Below are 9,724 nucleotides of genomic sequence, written 5' to 3' on the forward strand. Positions count from 1 at the left end.
CCATCGATTAACCAACAGCATACGATACGAAGTGGTTCTTTTTTGTAAGAAATTCACATCAAGAACTCGTTTTATCTACCACAATTAAAAAGAACGAACTTTCTTTTCTTCCTCCGTGTGCCAAGCGTCAGACAAAATTTCCATGATTTTTTCAAGGACGTGTAATGTTGCACACGTCTATAGACGGGACACACACGTTGTATGCAGTCTACGTCGCAAGGAACACAGGGCAAGTAAAAACTCGACTCCATCTCTTGTAAAAACGACATTTATTTACTCATTCTTCCGCTATGCCTGACTTCTCGTTGCGATCGTGATCTCACACGTGATCATTTTCACTGACTTCTGTCCTCTCGAACGTCGTTTAATACATATTCTCGAATGTGCTCTAGAATGTGTTATCGAATGTACTAAACGTCATTGTCTTTTTTTATATAGTCTTTTTCTTCGCACACTGTTCACATTTGCACACGCGTCTGTTACAGTCGTCCAATCTGAAACACTTGCCACAAAGCTGCTTTGCTGTGGACTATGATATGATTATCTTTTAAATTTAATATCAACAATCGTTATAACAGTCGTAAAACACCCAACAGTGGTTAACGACTCGAACTGAAAACATGTGTGCGCCAAGTTCAAATCCAGTTTATCAAACTCACACTTGAACTTGTGTCTAACCTCCTGGAGAAAAGGGAAATAAATCATTCTCATCAGTAATCAAACACTGTTCATTCCATCCATCATTTTCAATCCTCTCATAATACAGAGTGGTCCACTTAAAAGTAGTCCAATTTCTCTAATCTTTCTCTTATTGACCAACTGACACCACAAGACAAAATGCAATTCTTTTTTCAACAAGACGGCGCTACATGCCACACGTCTCACAGATCACTGACACGAATTCATGACATATTTACAGAAGAGAGAACAATAAGCAAAAGGTTATGGCCACCACGTTCCCCGGACTTTTCATCATGTGATTTTTATCTTTGGGGAACTTTACAACAAAATGTTTATGCAAATAATCCTCACAATCTAAGCTAACTAAAGGAGAACATTACCAACGCTATCAGGAGAATCACCAGAGAAGATCTATAGGCAGTATCTGCAAACGCTGTTAAACGTGCCCAGAAATGCATGGATGGCAACGGGGAGAACTTCCAGCATCTTTTATAACACTGTGGGTCATTTAAACAGTAAAAGAATGCTCCCCCCTGTCTACTACATTTTCTGGGCTATTTTTAAGTGGGCCATCCTCTATTCTTCATCATTCAACTGACAATCTAGCTTATTAACCTTCATCCTCGAGTGGACTTTGGCCTTGATAAATACTGACTCGTTAGCAAAAGAAAAAGAACGTAGTAAGACGAATAGATATATGAGCAATTATTAAAATCTGATACTCACCTTACACAAAATGAGATAGCACCAATATCGTTGATACCACAGAAAATGGTTGTGGGCGGGTTAAGAAGTTGGAGAAAAAAATGTGAAAGAAAAACAGCCGATTCACAATCATTTTCAGTGATACCTGACTATGCTGACACCACTTGAAGAATACTGGAATTTCAAGGAAGCTTATTATCCCTAAAATTCCAGATACACCGTTGTGAGAACTTAATGGTGTGAGTACGAAAAAATAGTTTCAATGAATATCGAAAGAGGCGGTTGGTTGGTTGGTTGGTTGGTTGGTTGTTATTGTTTTACGGCATATCAACCTTTTTCAGGATATTTAATGCCGAATCTAGTTATTTTGAGGAACGATTTTTAATGGAGTATATATTTTTTAACGTCAGATTCTATTTAACCCATAGTTGGGACCCTAACAAGTACTACCACTCTGGGTCAGAGTGGACCTGGGAGCAATGGCAATTAAAGGGTGGCTCCACACTCCCCAAAGCCCGCAAGGTGGGACCTCACCATCGGATATAGTTTTAGGTCATATCCAGGACCCGAAAGAGGCGGAGAGTTAAAAGCTGTTGTCATTCAACTTCCAAGGAACTCTACCTGCCCTTCAAAATTAGCGCTCATTGTTAATAACTTGTTTGAGAACGCCGAATGAGTAAGAAATAAATAAGATAATAATGGCGCTTGCGAGTTAATAATTAAATACCTATGCTTTCTGAAAGCAGGTGCCATCGAATTAATAAAGATTAAAGAGATGATAAAAAGAGAATATTCAACAAGAACCCACTTGAAACTAAACTATGATCGAAACCTAATAAAAGGAATAGACACTTGAACAGTATACCTTGTACGATAACGTGCGCCTCATGAAAAATGATTTTTAAAAAAAAGCCGGGAACCGGGATCAAACAACAAGGAAATTATGCACGATGCACCGAAAGATGATACCGATTGGTTCTATGTAAAATACAAAAGAACAGAGATAGATGAGAAGAACTATAAAACCAATAGAAATTATATTATATCGGAGAAACCTAAGCAGAACAATTGTCAATAGTAAATACTATTAGCATTTTATAAACTGGACTAAAAAGAATTTAGGAACCCTCGACAAACCCGGTAAACAGCAAAATCCCACACTTATACAGTAGAGATCCTTAAATGTAAGAAAGCCTTCTACTCTAATAGTTTCTTCCCCAGAATTGCTAGACTTTGGAACTCTTTTCTGGGTTCCTGCTTTCCCAACTGTCAGTAGAGTTGGAAAAGCAGGAACTTGGAAGGGAGTTTATTGATTTAATGCAGAAATCCAAGTGTAATGTGAACGGACATCTCGCTGCTCAATTTCCTACTTAGTATACCTGTAACTTATGTCCCCGATAGTAACTCTCTACATCATAGTGGCACTGTGCCTTGTTTGGGGTGAAAATGGAATTTTAAAAAATGGATCAAAGAACCAGATAGGTAATGCTTGATTCATATCATTTACATTATTCGAACTATTGTAATTATTGTAACTTACAACTGAATTTTATTAAGTACTTTATTTACTACATCACACATCCTCTTCTTAGGGTTGAAGGTTCAATCCTCAGTGTGGGTAATACTAAAATACATTTGTTTACTTAGAACTTCTATCCAATCATGGCTGACGGAACGAGAGCATGATGCTCCCGTGGATTAAATTCCCTTGTGCGAATAACACTAAAAATTAGAACGGTATTTCATGTAATCCAAATAATACGAACTTGTAGGGCCTCTGGATATTCTACAGCGGATTCATTCCTATGTAATATATTGATGTTGGCATTCTGTAGATGTTCAGCGTAAATGGAGACGCTTTGATATTATTGTAGCTCTTTTGTTAAAACTGCAAAAGCTAGCAGGGACGCTCGGCAAAGCCCGGTCGTAAAGTACGCTTAAATATGATAATTTATTTCTTGCAGATTTCGTATATATTATTATAGAGTTAATTTTCTATCGATTTTTATATATTATAAAGTTGCGATTCCAAAAATAAAAAATATATCCATTGATTTGGGTGCATTAACTTGAATCAAAACCGAAATAAAAACTTATATATATATATATATATATATATATATATATATATATATATATATATATATATATATATATAGTTCCTCCAGCCATAATCAAAACAGAAAAATGAAGAATTCTTGATAAAATTATTTATGACAAGAAATGAAAGTATATAACAATTAAACGACCCGGATGTAAGCGTGACACAGAAAATAGAAAACGCGCTATCGTATTAATATATAGATTATCAATCCTTATCTCAAAGATTCAGAGGGTCTTGGATATGACCTTAAACTATATCCAGTGGTGAGGCCCCAGCTTGCGGGCTTTAGGGAGTGTGGAGCCACACTTTAATTGCCATTGCTCCCAGGTCCACTCTGACCCGGAGTGGTAGTACCTCTTAGGGTCCCAACTTAAATAGAAACCGACTTGAAAACAACAAATATCATCTATTAAAAAAATTTTCTTCAAAATCTTTGGATTCGGCATTAAATAACCTGAAAAGGATTGATATGCCGTAAAACAAAAACAACAAACCAATCAAACGATGTAATAAAATGATTAGAGAACATAACATAATACACAGAAAGGCTGATTGCCGCCGTCAAAAACTTCATTAAAATGAATAATATAGAGAAGTAAGCAAAAGAGTAAGAAAAATTGAAATCGAAGCAATTACATGAACTATATATAAAACTGATCCAAGATGTTATATATCAGAAAACGTGGCTACGAAAAAGAGACCTGAAAAGGGAAATTGAAGCACTATTTACAACAGCAAAAAAATAAGATGACCAAATAAATTACATATAGATAGAGAAGACATAGATAAAACAGCAAATGTAGACTCTGTGAACAAGGAGGCGAAAACGGTAAATCACAGCATAAGTGCATCAAGCAAGCTGGCCAATTAAAATACAAACGTATTAACTCGTCCAAACTAGAATATCTGGTAATAATCATTAAAAAAATATCTGCCAAATAGTATAGTTTACCGATTACAGGGTGAAGCTGAATGGGATGGAAGATCGAATTAAGCAAATAAAATTTATCAATAAGTTTTTTGTACTTATAATTGAGATCACCAGTTATCGATGACGAGAGCCACTCGAGAATAGGGATTAATGAAACAGAAATGATTATGGTAAGCGCAATAATTTTGCCAATAGTTTCGAAAGAAATATAAAAAAGGATTAGAAGAAAATGGACTAAAAGAAAATATTGATATCATAAAATCGATGGAAAAAAAGCTGATATTTTTCAAAATCATAGAGTGCTGAAACCAAGTCATCTAAACAAGAGGTACTGAACTTACTTAACTGTAAGTTAAAAGAAACGGCATTTGGACAAGCAATAAGGAGTGAACTAAAATTACTTTAGAAAATATACAGGAACAATTCTATACGTTGACCACTCCCCAAAAACCAATAGTGGCATCACAAATTTTGCATTACAGACTAAAGCCACGATGATCTAATTATCACTCTTTTCCATGCCCGGTATAACACAAATAAACTCTAAAGCATATGAATCTGATATTATTCTTTTTGTAGTAATACAGGGTGACCCCAAAAAACGGTACCCAACTCTAATTAGGCTCCGTTTATTAGTGTTTTGTCCGAATGAAATGAAACTTTGGTCATAAAAAAGTTTATTATATTCAAAACATCACATCAAAACACTAGGGTCTTTGGCCTTTTTTTTTTCTCCGTTGACTGTAAAATGCTCAGAAAAACAATTGAATGTCCTCTGTGTTTTGGGGGGGGGGCGTCACCCTGTAGAGGTATTCTCGTGAACTGTCATTTGAACCCTCTAAACTCTACAACAAATGCCTTGTCGAATCCTGCTTCCCTGATAACTGGAAAATTATTTTTGTGACACTTTGTGTTCAAGAATTCTGGTGAAAGAACTCACTCTCAAAATTATATCTCGATTAGTCTACTTCTTCTCTTCACTAAAATTTTTGAATCTTTGATCATCAGTATGGATTTAAGCAAGCAAACCACGAATAAACTACCATTATCTACTGGCGATATGCTAAAGATCCTCTCAAAATGTATATATCATACACTATACTAGAAATGTGGACATAGAACGATAGCGTTTGATATATACAAAACTTTTGGCAAGCTCTGGTATGAAGGTCATTAAAATTAATTCGTATGGTATTACTGGACAAATATTTAATATAATTTGATCTTTCCTAGCCGAAAGAAAGATCTAGGTTATGCTCAATGACCGTACATCTAAACAACGAGACATTAATGCAGGTATACACCGAGTGTCGATTTTTAACCTTTACTGTTCATGATGTTCATAAACGATTCCCTCTGTGTTCGAATTGAGTATATTTCCTGATAGAACTACGCTCTATTCTCGCCATGTTCATAAGACGAACGCGCACATACTCAAAGCAAGGACTGAGTTCTTAGAAAATGAGTTATAAGAAATCTTTCAACAACCGGGTGTCATGAATAATAGCATCCTACCCGAGAGCCTAACATTGATAGGTAACATTAATTACATATAATTCATAGAAGATACTGCCAAGCCTGTGGCAAGGAAAATGTGCAAATCTCTCACACCTATCAGTATACTATATCTCTACCAAACTACCATTCGTCCATGCAGGAATGTTATCAGTTCTGAGTTAGTGCACCAATCACTAATTTCCTTCTTAGATAGGCTAAAAAAAGACTATTTAATCTAATAGATCTCACACTGTCTACCACATTCCAGTCCCGGTCCTACATCCGCAATATTGCATCCCTGTATTCATTTTACAAATACTTCAATGAAACGAGCACAGACCAAATTGCGGCTCGGATATCCATCGACACCAGACAAAGCCGACAGTCAATTAAATCTCATCTCTTAACTTTGAAGGTCCATGCCGAAGGGATTTTTAATGGTTTCTTTCTTTAAACTATTAAACTTTGGAATTTGTTCCGTGCTCCCGGTCTCAACTTGTAGCATAGATGCGAAAGTCCATTTGGTCAGAGAATCAGTTAATAAACACTCCCCCCTCTCTCTCTCTCTCACACACACACACACGCACACACACACACACGCACACACACACACATATATATATATGTGTGTGTGTGTGTGTGTGTGTGTGTGTGTGTGTGTGCGTGCGTGCGTGCGTGCGTGCGTGCGTTTGGGAAAATACGTTTTTCCAATTATATTTAACCTTTTGTGTATACCAATACTGTAAGTTTAGAAGGTTCATTTTTTTTTTTACATTTTCACCCCAAACAAGGCACATTGACACTTTGATGTAGGGGGCTACTATTAGGGACACAGGCTACATGGGTACTAGGTGGGGATTTGGGCAGCAAGTTGTCGGCTCACGTTATACTTGAACTTCTGCATGTCAGTACAGTTGGGGAAGCAGGAATCTGGAAGGGAATTCCAAAGTCTAATTGAATTGCTAAATTAATACATTGTGCGTTTTGCCTCACCGCATTATATTTAAAGCGAGCACCTGATTATTATTCATCCTTTTGTCGTAAAGTTTACCTGGCAAAAGAGACCAAAATCACCTTAAGAGAAAATGACGTCAGATCTCAACTTCCGTTTTCTTTCGATGCCATACTTTTAACCTTCCAGCAGTAAATCATTCTGCTAGTTGCTCATTTCAGTGCCGTTTTAACTAAATGTGTTTCATTTCAATTCTCGAATGAGAACCTTACTTTCGTTGTTCAAGATTTCGTTTAATGCTTTACCAAAATAATACATTTATTTAAATTTTATTGGTTACTAGCCTGGGTTCCTGGCGTTGCCCGGACGTTTGGAGGTGTGTGTTGAGCAAAGGAAAAAGTTATAGTAGGCAGACAAGCTTGAACCTGTGACGCAAAGGTGGAAAATAAAGTGGAGGTGTGTGTAAACCTGTTGGTTGAGCAAAAAAAAAAGGAAAATTGCGAGCGCAAAAAAAGAAAATTGGTGGTAGGCCGACAGGCTCGAACCCGTACTGCAAAGAAGGAAAAGAACGTGCAAAAAACAACGTGACGTCTTTGCTGTTACGCCCATCGCCAAACCGGAAGTGACGAATGTTTAAATTAAGGCTTGTCATTCGAAAAGAGGGGATGACTTTGGAAAATATCAACGAAAAAATCGACCCCTACTTCTAGAAAAGTGCCCAGTTGGGGGTGAAGGAATTGATATTTTGGGCCAATTTTTCGATATTTGTCGTGCGAATGGTCGATCTTTAAAATGATCCCTATTTCGTGAAAATTCGTCACCTCTGTCGGAGTTTTTACGAAACATACATACATGCATACATTTAAATAAACAGATGAGATTTATGTTATAGATTAAGTTTTGACAGCCTTTCTTGTTAGTTTTTTTTTGTTTAATTTACGCTCATTTCGGATGATGATCACATAAACTATGATTAAATCTAAACGAAGTCATAATTAGTAAAATATTGTAAATCACTGGTTTAGATCAATTACTTGTCATTTTTATTCCAGATACAGTTCAATGAATTCACAAAAGCAAATCACCAAAAGTGCGACACGCATCACTTCTTTTTTATGTATTATCATTTCATGCGTCATAAACAAATATGTTCACTGTTATGGACAACAAACAGAATTTCATAAAAACACACATGAGTTTTATATTAGGAATTTATTATTTACTCATTGGGAGTTCGTACACAATTAATTACCAGTTATCACGCACTGTCAGCAAGAAGTAATGTTCCCTTGAGTCTGAATAAAAGGTCTTCCAAATTTTTCAATGCTCTCCATTTCTTTCGATAATCATCGATAATCACTTTCGGTTTTCATTGATAACCCCCACTTAACACTGAGTTCTCGTTGGTCTTCTCTGGAACCTGAGTAACAATAAACCTCCTCAAAAATGCAGTATCTATTCCGATGCCATACTTTATCTTTTCTGTCATTGGTCATTGAAGGAGAACACCTTCTAGACTGAGGCAATTTTTTTTGTTCCATTCCAAAGTGCCCCTTTAGGTGTAGCTGGATTTTCTCTATCTTGTGTCTAACTTTGCTTATGTGGGTGAAGCAAGTAAATAAAATATACGGCATAATCGCGTTGACACACCGGTTCTCGTCAGATCACCGAAGTTAAGCAACGTCAAGCCTGGTTAGTACCAGATGGGTAACCATTTGGGAATTCTAGGCGCTGTATGAGCTCTCCGCTTATCTCAGCATTTGTTTCCAGTCGTTCTGTACACACTTCACTGGTATTAAACAATGTCGAGAGGTGTGGTTGGAGATTGCGCACTGTCACAAAAATTTCACGCACAGGCACCCCTTCGTGGTTATCCGTAGTCTGTTAAAGACTGAAGGAGACCTATATAAGTAAATAAAAACAATACATTTCCTCAGAATTTTAGTAATCTCTACGCCTTCCCAGTGGAGGTCTGGATGGTGCTCTTTCTCCATTGTCTTTCCACCTTACCTGATCTTTTATAGACAGTTTAAGTAGAACCAATCCTGTTTTCAAAAACGTTGATAAACACATTCTCATATCTTTTTCTCTACGCGCTCCGCCAGATAAAATATCCGAATAATTTCATTATTTCGTAAGACATCTGAAAAATTTTCAATATTTTCCTCATTTTTCTAGTGCCGGGCTTGGATGCAAGTCGGATATATCTGTAACGTATTGCTTATATATCTGTAACGGATCTCTTCGTAATAAACCTTTTTTAGTATAAGTCAACATCAGCGTTCGAGTGATTTTCTGGGCGAATGAATAAAACCTGGACCCCGTCGAGTGTATACATGCATCAATAGGTGCAAATACGACACTTTATCCTTCATTGCCAATTAAGTTTAATGCACCGCATCGGTGTTTATGTGTTAGCGTGTTTTTGCAGGGGAAGAGTGTCCGTTTATGTTGATTTCTGTTAGTGTCAGTTCCCTTGGGCTCGTATCATGTACTTTCTACATTTTGTGCTTTGTTTCAACTTATCTGTGATAAGTAAGCGTCTATTGACCATGTAAGTGTTTTCATTATCACCATGCATTGTATAGTTACAATCTTTTTTCCAGTTTTTTTTTTCTTTCGAAACTATTCCTACCAATTTTATAATTATTGATATTCTAGTGATTTTCTTTATGTTCCAGATTCCTTTCAGTTCTCTGGCAAGTTCCATATATTTGTTTAGTTATTTCCTGTTATTTATTGATATTCACTCTGTGAATTGTTAAGATGGCGAAATCTACGATTTATCTTTTTATTCTTATTAGCTATTATCGCGTCCGTTCTCCCTGCTTGGATACGTTTCTTTGCTTGTATT

General features: G+C 36.5%; 1 pseudogene; it reads left to right on the forward strand.

The window, feature by feature from the left end:
- Positions 1-8,493: 8,493 nt before the first annotated feature.
- Positions 8,494-8,610, forward strand: LOC145297429 (5S ribosomal RNA; annotated as a pseudogene).
- The last annotated feature ends 1,114 nt before the right edge of the window (positions 8,611-9,724 follow it).

The sequence above is a fragment of the Euprymna scolopes genome, chromosome 17 (assembly GCF_053919585.1).
Source record: "Euprymna scolopes isolate OS-2025 chromosome 17, ASM5391958v1, whole genome shotgun sequence".
Classification (NCBI taxonomy): Eukaryota; Metazoa; Mollusca; class Cephalopoda; order Sepiida; family Sepiolidae; genus Euprymna; species Euprymna scolopes.